The sequence below is a fragment of the Camellia sinensis genome, chromosome 4 (genome assembly GCF_055761805.1).
Source record: "Camellia sinensis isolate YWXY chromosome 4, ASM5576180v1, whole genome shotgun sequence".
Taxonomy (NCBI): Eukaryota; Viridiplantae; Streptophyta; class Magnoliopsida; order Ericales; family Theaceae; genus Camellia; species Camellia sinensis.
Window position 1 is genome coordinate 143109462 of NC_138964.1, and position 13977 is coordinate 143123438.

Consider the following 13977-nt stretch of genomic DNA (forward strand, 5'->3'; position numbering starts at 1 on the left):
TGAGTTCGAAAACAGTTATGATTAAAAATTAATACTGTAATTGCTAAAAAAAGGCAATCAATAGACTATGCCCAATTAAGCGGTCCTAAACAAAAACAATAATTTTCATTAGATCACTCAAACACAAAATAGATGAAAATCTAATCAACAAATAAAAGCCGATAGAAAATGAGATTAGAAGAAAACTAAAAAGTTAATTGGAAAGTAATTTGAAAATTCAATATTACTCATTTTTCCTTTCAAAATGACACCAAAATTAAAATTAGGCAATTCCATCAGCCAAACTCCTCTTGGTTAAAGTAGATAGCATAATAATAAGAAAACAAACAAAAAATCAATAGCTACGGACCTCTAAAAAAAATAAATAAATAACTATGAATTAAAAAATATGAACAAAAAAAATTTAAGTTGCTCTTTCTGTTTAGGTCAAAAATATGTCATAGTGTTAAGCTTTTCTCTCATTCTACCTTTAAAACCCACCAAAAAAATTAATCTGTCAACATGTATGCACCAAAAGTCACAAATAATCACATACCCATAAATTGAGTCCTGAAACAATAAATGAGCTACACATATCTATAATAAAAAAAACTGCACAATCCCAAAGAAATGAACCCTCAAGATCAAAGCTAGATCATACCCACATGTCCAGAGAAAATGAATGGGATAAAATGCAGATGGTTAAAGAGAGTAAAGATGGATAAAGGTTTGTGGAGTGAGCTTTGAAGTGAAGCAAGTTACAAAAAATTGAGAGATCTTTAAAGGTGGAATTTATCAACAAACATGACACATTTGAGAGGGAATTTAAAGGTGAAAAAACAATCTCTCACTATTTGATCTTAGAAAGAAATAATCAGTCTTACCAAAATATTCAAGATACTTTAAAAAAGCTGCCTTCTTGATCTTAGCTGTATGAGATCTGACAAAATGTTTAAACTTAAACTTGACCATCTAAAATGATACATGAGACAACTGTCCAATCTCTCTACTTGGACAATGATACAAAGTACAGAACAATGTAATAACAATGATTCCTAAATTTCCGAAATTCACAAAGCGTCACAATTCAAGTGATGACAAAACAGAGTTATAATCTTCATCCAAGTACATCATCACTTATGGTTATCTATTCAAGGCTCTAAAGCTCTAAGCAACATGATCATGATTATCACCATCTTGCTCTTGCTTCCACTGGCTTGTGAGAAATTAATGCAAATTGTGAAAGTTAGGTTAGTAACTTGGTAGACAGAAAGTAGCATGCTACATAAAAGAGAATTGATATGATACATGATTCAATGTTGAGATATCCACAACGCAATACAATAACTTCAAACTCTCTTGCAAATGCCAACATCACTGTTTAAAGCAATGCAGCTATTATGGTCAATTGAAACCTGTCATTCCATGTTCAAGTGAATAGACATGTGTCTGCACTATTAAAGTAGATAAATGAATAGAAAGAGAACAATAGCATAGAGAGTGAAATTGAGAATGACAACAAATCATACAAACCTCCAAACTTTAGCTACCTAAAAACCTATTGTAGTGAAAACATTATGTTTGATACAATAAGAAAAAGAAAACAACCAAACAAAAAGCAAAATTCAATACTAAAACCATGATATAAAACAAAATTCAATTTATAGTGGAAGACAACCTTGTAAGAGAAAAATAATCCAAGTACCTACTAATCTGTGTATTTTTTCCCAATGCAAGAGTCTAGGCTATTCCTACACTCTTCTAACTCATTGAGAGTATTGTTCAATGGAAACCCAAAAAAGGAATGTGAGACATGTATTTCATAGAAAAGAAAAGTTACATGACTGACCAAATATTTAAAAAAAAACGTTATAATTTTACCTTATTTATTTTTATGCCTACACATCATGACTAAACAATGGATAAGAATTTTTGAAGATTGTAAACCGACAAATAATTAAATTCAAATTTATAAAATGAGTATGAAAAAAAAAATCAAAAAGCAATTAAAGTTTACCTTGTGTTTAATATTCATTTTTTGATGAATATGTTGTTTTGAGTTCCCATCAAGAAAACAAACCAGTTGGAAACAATGTTAATTATAAAGGTTAAAAAATACAAAATAAAAATAAAAGAGAGACGAAGGACAATATAATATTTTAATTGAGATCCAAAAATATACATGATCCTCTAGCCAGAAAATTCAAATCATATTAAATAAAACCTCCAACGAAGCTTAACAATTAAATCATGAATTTACCTTTATAAGTATAACTCATGCCTCAATTTGAAAGTGCTCACACTGGTAAATAAAATATTACAAACTTTAAATTATTGTGAATTTTTCCAAAGAAAATGAGCATCAAAACTAGCATATTCGTATATATTCATATCCAACCAACAGTGGTAGAGTATTTAGAATGAATAAAGAAGAAGATTGAAAAAGAAAGATTACTTTAGGAACATGACATCTTTCAAAAAATTATTTAGGAACAAAGTCTAGATAGAAGTATTTAGGAACATGACATATTTTCATAGTACATATCGTGGAAAAAAGTAGAAAATTTAAAATTTACTTGGTAAAAGTGTCACCCTTCAAAAATATATAAAAACAACGCCCAAATAGTACACATTAAAATCCATGTAAACTACTAAGATAACTGTGGAACATAAAATTTTATAATATTCATGTGAGTTTACCACTTGGATGCTATTTGGGATAAAGATGAAAGAGAAATATGCCTATTTTGGGAAATGGGCACTAAAGGTAAATGCAATTATTTCTCAACTTTCAATTTTTTTAAACTTATTTAATTTATTTATGTTTTATAAGTAGAAATTGCAACAAAATACTCTCGAGTCTAGCAAAAATTTTCAAAATAAAAAAGGAAAAATTATAGGTAGCCTTTTAGAAAATATTACATTTTTATATTCAACTAAGATGGAAAGAAAAAAACGAAAGACTTTTTTATTTTTAATGAACCTTTTAGAAGATTTTTTTTCAATTTTTTGTTTTGTTTGTTTTTTATTAAATTTGCCTACTGTTTATTATTAAAAATAACATTCAACTCCCACTGTTTGTATCACCGATTTGAATATACCTCTATTTTTGTTAAACCTTACCGCCATACACTACATTTACTTGGCCTGTTATAATAAATTCACTCACTATTTTAACAACAAAAAAAGTAGAATTATATAAACAGCTAGCATTAAAAATTAAACTATTTTAATTAAGGCATTTTATCAAACATGGTATATGCATGAAGACACACACAAAATATAAAGGAGTAAAGAGACAGATTTTAATTGAGGCAATATAAATGAGAAACAAATCACATAATATAAATGAGAAACACAATCAAACCCAAATGAGAAACAAATGACATAAAAATTTAGACACCCAACGAAAACCCAAATAAAAATTTTGAGGCATTTTGGAGACCCATTTTAGAAAAATATTTCAGAGACCTATGTGAGGCATTTTACAGAACATAGTGAATGCTTACAAAGACACACATAAAACAAAACAAAAAAAGCCGAAAAAGAACAATCAGCGGCAAAAAAAAAATTTGAACCGAGAAACCCTAGATATGCCTAGAAAAGAGAGGAAAAATTTGAAGAGGATACCGATCTCTTTCTCGCTGGTTGTGTCGACCGATCTACCTTGCATTTGATCAAACACTGCACTTGAATCTTAACCAAGTTGCCATAGGTAAAGCCAAGAAGGAAGAGTGGGTAGAAGAGAGAGAGAGAGAGAGAGAGAGAGAGAGAGAGAGAGAGAGAGAAGGAGATTAAAATTTGAAATGAGGATAAAAGAGAGAGAGAGGAGGACGTCTGTGAGAGAGAGATAGGGAGGTGTGTTTGGTACTCATTAGCAGGAATCCAAAAGGCAGACAATGTTATGTATTTGGCCCTTAGATTTTGATTAGGATTGCTCCGAACCGCTGGTTATAAATGTATCTCTAAAATAATTTCTTGCCATATAGGACAAATTCAAAAACCTTCTTTCCATATTAAGTGCCTATTTAAAAAACCTTGGTCTGATTTGGGCCTAGGCTTTTGTAAGCTATTTAAGTGCCTATTTTTGAATAGCTGAAACAAACATTAAGGGTTGATAGTGAAACCACCTTCTTCTTCACTTATGGGGTACCATTATGCATAATCATCCAATTAAAAGTATAAAGCAAGTTTAAACTGCTTCAAGCATAAAGTAAGTTTATGCCATCACTCACTACTCCAAGATGACTAACTAATAACAGAGATAGTCTACTGAATTAATGTAGTTCCAAAACCAAATATTTGAAGAAAAATCAAAACGACCAATTGGCTTAAAACTGACTTTTGTTACTCTAGACCTCTTTACTGTTTTTTTTTTTTTTACAAATTCTTTCTAGACCTCATTGAGCCAATCTCAGCATTGTTTAACTGGCAAAGCTGAAAGCATAATTTGTTTTATTTTTTATCAGAACTTACAATCCTCACTTTGAAAGTAAAATAAAAAATGAGAGGGAAAAAAAGAAAGAAAGAAAGAAAGAAAGAAAGGAAATAATAGGCTTAGCGACTTGCTTAGGCTGTGATGGATGACAAACCTGACTAAAACGTATATAAAATTTTAAATCTGGAATAAGCAAGGCAATAATATTCATATGCACATTAGAAACTTCATCAAAATAATGAAATAAACACATTTTTAGGGTCGCTTTCATGTATCGATGTATCATTTCATATGAGAAGCAATAGATCAAAAGTATAGACAGGTAAAATACTAACCATCTGGTTTGTTGATTCCCATTCCAAATGCTACCTGTAGAAGAAGTATATGTTTCAAAATGATAGGCAGGATTTCTATAAAATTATTGGCAGGAAAATGCCATCTGTACATACCGTACCAACAATGACTTGCAACTTGCTATTGCTCCACCTGTTCCATAAAACATGTATAAGAGTCTCCAAAAAGCCAAATATGCCTTGATTAACATAATGACAAATAATTTAGCCTTCTACAATCATAACGGTTGCCAACTATGAATTATCAAAAAGTAGCAAACCAGCTTTGTAAATTCAAACAACTTTTTGAAATGATTGATCACTATCAGTGGGAAAAGAACGGAGTGGTACAACACCTAGCCTGGAATGTGGTTAAAATTTAGGTTTACATAGCCTACACGAAAAGTGATAAATAAGTCATAAATATTAAAAGCCATTAAGAAGTCAAAAATACTAATTTTCTTTTCATGACATTCTAAATTCATGTTGACACAACTTGTGGTTTCAGTATATTGCATTGGGTTTTATTGTGTTTTAATGGAAACAATAGAATTTTGGTATTCCATTGGTGTTTCATTTCAGTTTCTTAAAAAATTAAAACATTTTGGCTGTTTCAGTGGAATCAAATAGAAATATTAATCCTTACCAATGCAAAAAAAGGGGTATATATCAATCACAGCCAGGCATCCATAGGATAGACTAAACAGGTACACAAAAGACCATATCCTTATTCAGGCCATAACCAAGAGTTGAATAGGTCAATAAAGCTCAAACCTATCTCCCATAACTCAAAAAATCACAAACTTTAATACACCAAAAAAATAATAATCATACAATTACATAAAAACATATTCATGCCCTTACCTTCTGTTTGAGTCTCAGATTTCTCTTTGCAAGAACTGAATGCTCCAAAACAACTCATCTCTTTCACTCACAAACACTTCTGATAGGGACTGAAAAAGCTTAGCTTGCAATCACAACACTCTTCAATCCAACACCTACCCAATTTTCCAACCACACAAACACTTATCTAATTAGTCACCAAAATACACATCATTGACAATAACACCAAAACCCACATTGATCAAATCAAATCAAGACCAAACCTTTGTTTTTCGGAGCGATTTCAATCGAACCGCATTACACAAGTAACAAAACCCAGATGGGTTTGGTCGATTAAGAATTCGAGAGCAATTGCACGAATAGAAGAATTGGGAAAGACCCATTGGGTGGCTCATCAATATCTTCGGAACATCCTCCCTCTTGATTGGGTTTCTAACCCACAACATGGAGGATAGCTTTCTACCTTGAAGCTGCGTAAAGAGAGAGGAGGCAGAAATTGAGGCAGATGGTAGAAATCACCACCGGGGCTATATCCCGAAAATCACCATAGGAGATCAAACTTGTAGAGAAAGAAAGCTTGGTGGAAAGAGGAAGATGTGTGGTGGGAAGAGGAAGGAGAAGAGGAAGAGGTATGAGAGAGAATGGAGTTTCAAATTTTGAAATCAAAATCAGAGAGAGAAACAGTGAAGACGTTTGTGTGATTCAATTCTAAGGGTGAGAAAAAAGGAGAGAGATAGAGCGGGAGAGAGAGAGAGAGAGACATTTACCCAAGCATTGATATTTACCCAAACTGATCTGAAGCATTAATAATTACCCAAAAAAATCTGAACCATTGAAATGTCTAAAGGAGAGTGAGACATTTTTAACCATTAGATTGAATCAATCTAATGGTGTATATTTTGACAAATAGACAAAAGTCTTATCAAGATTCAAAAACCTTCCCCCTTTATTATATAGACTAGCGTATGCCCGTGCCTAAAGGCACGGTGTAAATAATTTTAAGATTAAAATGCAGTTATAATTTATACGTATTATGTTGAAATTTATAAAGTTTGTGTCATTTTTTGATAAAGATACTGAAAAAATATATTGAAATATTTTTCTTCTTAAAGAACTTATAACAATTTTGCTTGTATTACACGCTCTACAAAACTCAAATAAAATAACAACTCCCCCTAATCTTAATGTAAATTAAGAAACAAACATATAAGATTTAAAGTTATATTGCATATCAAAATATAAAAGGCAGTAAAAAAAAGTATAAACACTGAACAAAAAACAGAAATAAAGTTATATTGTCATACACCAAAAGAGTAGGTTAAAACTTTACAAAAAGTGGATTAAAGTTTTACAAAAGATGTATGCTTTACAAAAGATGTGTCACTAACATGTCATACACCAAAAATATGTATGCTTTACAAAAGATGTATTAATAACATGTCTTCAAATATGTGTTTGCCCAAACTTCCTCCTCATTACTTTCCAAAAAGTCTTTGTATCAACTTTTACGTATCCCCAATAAGAAATATGCACAACAATCTGGTAATTTGTGGAAACAAAATAAATGACACAAACTTTTGCTTGTATTAGTACATTTGTTGGAAATATACATGTCAAAATACTTTGAGATAGAAATTACCTTATTATGAAAAATATTTATCATCTGTACAACACAGAGCACTAAAATATTTATAAAAAAATATTCAAAAAAAAATTGATAAAAATATTTATCATCTGTACAAAAAAAAAAAAACATAAACTCTCTTGCCATATTACACATAAATGTTAAAATGCTAAGTCTTTCAAATTTTTCTTTTAATTAGGAACTCTAGATATTCAAAAAAAAAATTAAATGAAAAAAAACAGTTCCTTTCTTTTTAGAATCACACAACAAATATACTACATTTGAATGGTACAATTTTTGTGTAAAGGTATATTGTAGTGATGTCTCTCTCTATATCTTGCATACATGTGTGACCTACTAAATGAAATGTTCTTTCATTAAAAGGGTGACTAAATCATGGTTGATTGCATCTATTTTTGAAAAACAAAATTGAGCATGTAGAGTTCTTCAACTGAGCATTCCAGTGATTAGTGATGCACTTTATGGTTTAGTAAGTTGAATAGAAATGAATAATACCTTTTTGTCAACAATCCTATGGGCGCCTAAGCCTAGGTTTTTATTTTGGAAAGAATAAATAAATAAAAGGGAGAATAGAAGCCCACATTACATCAAAAGATATCATCACATAACTATGATGAAGCAACCAGACTATGCCTCACTAAAGGCACAATGCAAGTAGCAGTGCACACATGATTTTCAATATCAAGTTAATCTACAAAACTACCCACTACTACTACATCTAGCACTCAAGCCTCCAAGAAGAACCAAAAAATAAATAATTGTGAAGGTCCTTGGGTTAAGGTATGAGAGAGAGTACTTGACTTTTGTCTAATAATGCAGCAAAATTGACCAAATTTAAACAAATCTTGACCAAATTTTAAAAATTTAAAACAGACCAATTTTATGAATAGCCACGTAATCAACCAAATGTTTTACACTTCAATTTACCCACCGGAGTTAGGACTAAAAATTTAAGCTATTTGAAATGAAAATCATCCAAAAGCGCACAACATAGAAGAACTAAATACTGTTCAAAAAATGTAAACAAATTAAAACCCATTTAAAAAATAAAACCCATCAAGTATTAATTCAAATCCAAAACCTTTTAAAAAATTAAATCCATTTAAGAAACATAATGTTAAGATTAAATTGGATAAACTACATTTTAATCCAGATGATAAATTACATTAAACTGGATAAATTACATTTTAAGATCAAGTATTATATATCTATCTATTATTGTAGATTAATCTATTATTGCAAAACATTTACAAATGATAATATTAAATTTAAAAAAAAAATCGTAAACTAAAAGCAAATTGAACAATTTAATTCCCAATGGAAGCCAAGCAACATATTAAAGAAGTAGGATACCTTTAATGGTTTAGCTAATTTTCTATGAACAACAGCTGATTAAAAAAAAAAAAATCAAATAGAGAGAGGAGCACTAAAGATTTAGCCAATTTTCTTATTTGTACAATCAATTTTACTCCCCAAAATTACTATATGTGAGAGATATTTCATTTTAAAAAAATTTAAAATAAGACCTACCAAATACCCATGACCTTCTTAAGACTCAGCACACAGATTGCAAAGATCTATGTGTAAAATCAAATAGAGAGTATTTTTATAAATTGTCACTGAAACTTATAAAAGATCATTCTTAATAGTTCAAATAATTAATTTTTTGTCATGATTTTTATAAATTGTCGCTGAAACTTACAATTAGTGACCTTTTTTTATGATAAATAAATTCATTTCCTAACTAATTAGACAATAAATTCACTTATTATGATCTACACGTAAGTACCCCTAATTTTTTATGATGACTCTTATTATCTCTAACAAATTCAATTATAGTCATATCCTAATTTTTTATTAAATAATAATACTGTCATGTGATAGATACCACAATTATATCTAATATTTATTTCTCCCCTCCCCAACCAAAAAAAAAAATAGAAAATCTATGCTGCCCAGAAAAATGTCTAAAAAGTAGCTATGAATTTTGAATTAATGTTGAATATTAAAAAATAGTGTTATGGGACTTTTACGGATTATTTGTTCTAGAATTATAGCATTGCTGAGGAAAAATAAAAAAATAAATAAAAAGGAGACAAAAGAATCAGTTAACATGATTAAAATTTTAACATAAGCGCATGAACCTATATGATTATGTGATATGATATTCCACCTTCCTCTCATTAGAAAATATATTTTGATATGTGATCAATATTCATATATTACTCAAGCACGCATGGTAACAGTAATTAAAGTACAACCATCATGTACTACAATTTAAAAGGGCCGGTGGAAAAGGGGAAATAAAAAAATAATCACATGAGGTATAAGTAACATTTGTATTTTTACAGTCTTTCTTTTACATTCCACTAAAAACACACTTGCATCCCATATGTGGATAATTTTTTTCTCTTCTACCACCTGTATGTTGTTCCCCCAAATTAAATTAAATTAAATTAAAAAAAGAAGAAGAAACAACTTCTTTTATTTTATGATAAATTAGTAGGTGACCCGTGTAATGTAAGAAAATTTATTTTTAAAATAAAAAATTAATTTTGACCCTTAATACTTTATGTGTAGACAATTTTAACAATTGAAAGTCAAATAAAACTAAATTTGCTAACAGCTTATGGGAATTTTTGTTACTGCATATGATCCTGTGTAAAATAGGCTCATAAAAATAATTTCTTTTAAAGTTTTTTAAAAAATAAACGTGTATTTTCAACCCGAAATCAAATCCTCATTTGTGTTAATAAAATTTACCAAAAATCATGAATTCCACTTGACTACAAATCAAATTCTCATTTTCTTATTTGTATAATCAATTTTACTTCCCAAAATTACTATATGTGAGAGAAAGATTTCATATTTAAAAAATATAAAAGATTTCATATCATAAACTGAGAAAGATTAATAATATTCTCTGGTTTTTCTTTTATATTATTAGATTTCATATTATAATGAATACATTATAATATACTTCCCAAAATTACTATGTGCCTGTTTGGCAGAACTTAAAAGCATCTTATTTCAGCTTTCAGCTTAATTTAAACTATTTTGATGTGTTTGGTTTAACTTATAGCTTATACCTTATAGCTTTTTAGAAGTCAGAAATCAGTTTATTCTTTGAGTGGGGCAGGAGATGCTTAATTTATAAGTCAGAAATCAGCTTATGTTCATAGTTATAAGCTATAAGTTGTTTAGGCATAAGCTATAAGCACTTTCCCACAGGTCTACCAAACAGGGCTTATATGTGAGAGAAAGATTTCATTATGAATACATTATAATTCAAGATTCAGAATTCAAGAGTGGGAGTTCGAAGGGAGCCGAAGACAGCAGAATTTAACTATCACCTAAATTCTGAATTCAAGCTACAAACATATATAATTTTAACAAATTTCGGTTAGTAGTATGTATAATTTTAGAGGAAGAAGACGTATAGCTATCAGTCAGAAGAAGTATAGCTATCTATCTGCTAGTGTAATCAATCAATCTGGAATTTTCTATCCAGCCGAAGGGAGCAAAATTAATTAGGTGAATTTAGGGCCAAAATTCAGGATTCAAAATTAAAAATATTCAAAGTTCAAAATTCAAAAACAGAAAAACACAACAGCGTCTTACCTTGCGAGTGGGAGTTTGAAGGGAGCCGAAGACAGCCAAAAACAAATAAAACCTTGAGCCAAAAACAAACCCAGTAAAATGAGATCATATACAGAATGTAGAGGAATAAAGGAACACAATGGAACACAATGTATTTGACTAAAGGAATAAAGGAACACAATAATAGAGGAGATAACACATTGTATCTAACTAAAAAAAATACAACAAAGAGTAATCAAGATAATTCAGAAAAGAATTATGAAATCAACAAAGAGTCAATATATGTAGATGTCAATGAAGGTGAGAATAAGGAGATAGCTTCCAAGGACTCACATGAGTTATTGAAATTCTGAAATTAACATGAGATAACACATGAGTTATTGAAATTCTGTTTCCTTTATTTTAGCATAAGTTATTTTAGCACTATACAGGAAATCAAATTGCTATATATAAAAGACCATGTGTAGCATTTGATGAGTTAGTTGCTGCGAAGTGATCTATATAGCATTTGATGAGTCCTACACCAACCAGATCACTTCGCAGCTAGAGAAAGATCATGAAAGATCATTATGAAATTTTCTGAGTTACACCGTGTGATTTGATTTCAGAATTTCATGACTACAGGAAGTCAAATTTGATTTTGTGATTTCAGAATTTGATGACTACAGAAGTCAAATTTGATTTTGTGATTTCAGAATTCATTCAAAATTGCCATGTTAATTAACATGTTTCTTCTACATTTCAATTTGATAAATCAAAAAAAAAAAACGTGTGGTTCACATGAGTCTTTTGTGGATTTTTTCATCTCAAATATTACCAGACAATTGATGGAAGATCACATTAAAATATAATTAAAAGTATGAAACTTAAATTGATGAAATTAAAATTACAAAACTCAAAAAAAAAAAAATCTAGATAAAATTAGAGAGACAGATAATGCAATTTACCTTTCTGTTTTGTTTTGTGGTTTTTTTTTTTTTTAGGTAGAGTACAACTCAAATACATAACAAAATGAGATAAAAAGAAGATATAAATGGATGGAGTTGGAGATAGAATTGAGATCTGCAGAAGTAGAGGCTGTTTTAATTTTTGTACCCCAAAAGGGCACAGTTATGCACAGCAAATGTTTTATGCTCTTAATAAACAAACAAACAAACACCAGCTAATCTTTTCCTCACTTAAAATGCTTTAATTGCATCATCAACCAAACAACTGTAGGTCATTCCTTCTCTTTCGTACCAACCCAACCCCTCTCTCTCTCTAAAATCAAGCCCTTTCTCTCTCCTCTCTGTCTCTTCTTTCCCAACTCTTCCCCAATTTCAGTCTCCCTCTAAAACTTTCACAACCCACTTCGAACTTTCACAGCTTTTTCACACCCTCATTTTTTCTGGGTTTGAATCGAATAACCCAAAAAATTACTCAAAAATGGTGATTGTGGGATTGGTATGAATGAAAATTCACAAAATAGCAATTGGGTTCATGGTCAGGAAGTCAAATTCATTCAAATTATGAAATCAAAATGGCAATTTGAATTTAATGACTACAGGAAGTCAAATTCATTCAACAACACTTTCTTTGTCTTTCTCTTAGATTGAGTTATTTTAGCATGAGTTATTAACATGAGTACTCTTTAATTTTTACTCAAGGCACGGTGTAAAAAACAAGAAATCAGTCAACCTAAAATTCATGAGTACTCTTTAAACATGAGTTATTAACATGAGTATTCATGAGTTATTAACATGAGTACTCTTTAATTTTTATTCTGAAATTCATCTCTGGAGTGATAAACTAACCCAGCAGAATTTTAAGGCACAAAGTCACAAATGTATGAGTTTTAACCCAGCAGAAATTCATTCGGCAAAGCAGTTTTGTTATTAACATAAGTTTTAACCCAGCAAAAAGTCAGAATTCAAGCTACAAAAAAACTAACCCAGAGCCAAAGTGATAAACTAACCCAGCAGCCGAAGTGATGTCGAGCCGGAGTGAACAACGGTGAGAGTGGAATGGTGTAAGCTCTGATGAAGGCTCTGTGTAAGCTCTGATGATGACTCTGATGAAGGCTGTGATGAAGGCAAAAGCTAAGATTTTCAAAAAAAATCAAGAAGAAGAACGGAGAGGAAGAGAGAGATAGAGAGGGTAGGCAGAGAAATAAAGAGGGAAGGTGGGTAGACAGAGGGTAGATGGGGAGGCAAATCATTAGTGATGGGGAGACAGAGGTTAGATACTGAGAGAGAAGATTGGAGAAACAGCCTTGTTGGACGGGAACATCAAAGGAAATGTGTAGATATTAGAATTGATCTAAACCATTGATATAAATTTAGGATTAATCTCGGTCATTGGATCAAAATGTATCTCACATACATTTTTGACATAAATTCAAAAACCTTTGTGACTTATTATATAGATTTAACATATTTTATCTTTTGTACTTTTTTAGTTAAAAAGTTCTAGCCAAACGACCCCTACTGTTTTCATCACTGAATACGAAATTGTGAGTTCTAATTATTGTACTTCTTCAGGGTACCACTAAACCATGTCCCATGATCACTAAATATCTTTTGCAATAGAGGATGTGTTGTTCTGAATTTAAATTTATTTTATTATATATATATATATATAATTTTTTCTAAAAATTCCATCAAAAGTATTATGTTTGTTTATGATTTACAAAAATAATCAATTTGCATGAATTTTTTTGAAATATGTTTGTTTACATATAGCTTTTTTATAAAAAGAAAAATTAAAAACATTCAATTTGGCCCTCTAAGATTTTATTTTTACCTCATTTGGAACTCTAATCACCTCACAATAAATTAAAATTAGTTAATAAAAAATGAATGATCAAAAAATCATTTGACAATAATAAACAATTCAAACAATTTGTTATTTCTTACCAATGGAAAAATTATTTGAGAATAATAAAATACTCAATTAATTTGTTATGTATGATACTTAAAATCTATTTTTCCATTATTGTTTATCTCATTTAAACTATTATTATTAAATTAAATCTTAAAATTAATTTCTTACCGTCGTTAATGGTTGAATTTTTATTTTATTTTTTGTTCATAAAAGTTCAAAAACTTGTTGTGAAAAAATAGAGCCAAGAAATTACATTTATATTTTGAAAAAGTTATGAA

The 13977-nt window shown here is 29.9% G+C and overlaps 1 long non-coding RNA gene across 1 annotated transcript; it reads right to left on the minus strand.

Annotated features, from left to right (window-relative positions):
• Nucleotides 1-2285: 2285 nt before the first annotated feature.
• LOC145789559 (uncharacterized) lies at nt 2286-13097 on the minus strand. Its single transcript, XR_014327611.1, has 5 exons — nt 12792-13097; nt 10859-10910; nt 5614-5747; nt 4863-4903; nt 2286-4782 (listed from the first exon to the last, which is right to left on the minus strand). It is a non-coding gene; the product is annotated as an uncharacterized LOC145789559 (long non-coding RNA).
• Nucleotides 13098-13977: the final 880 nt, after the last annotated feature.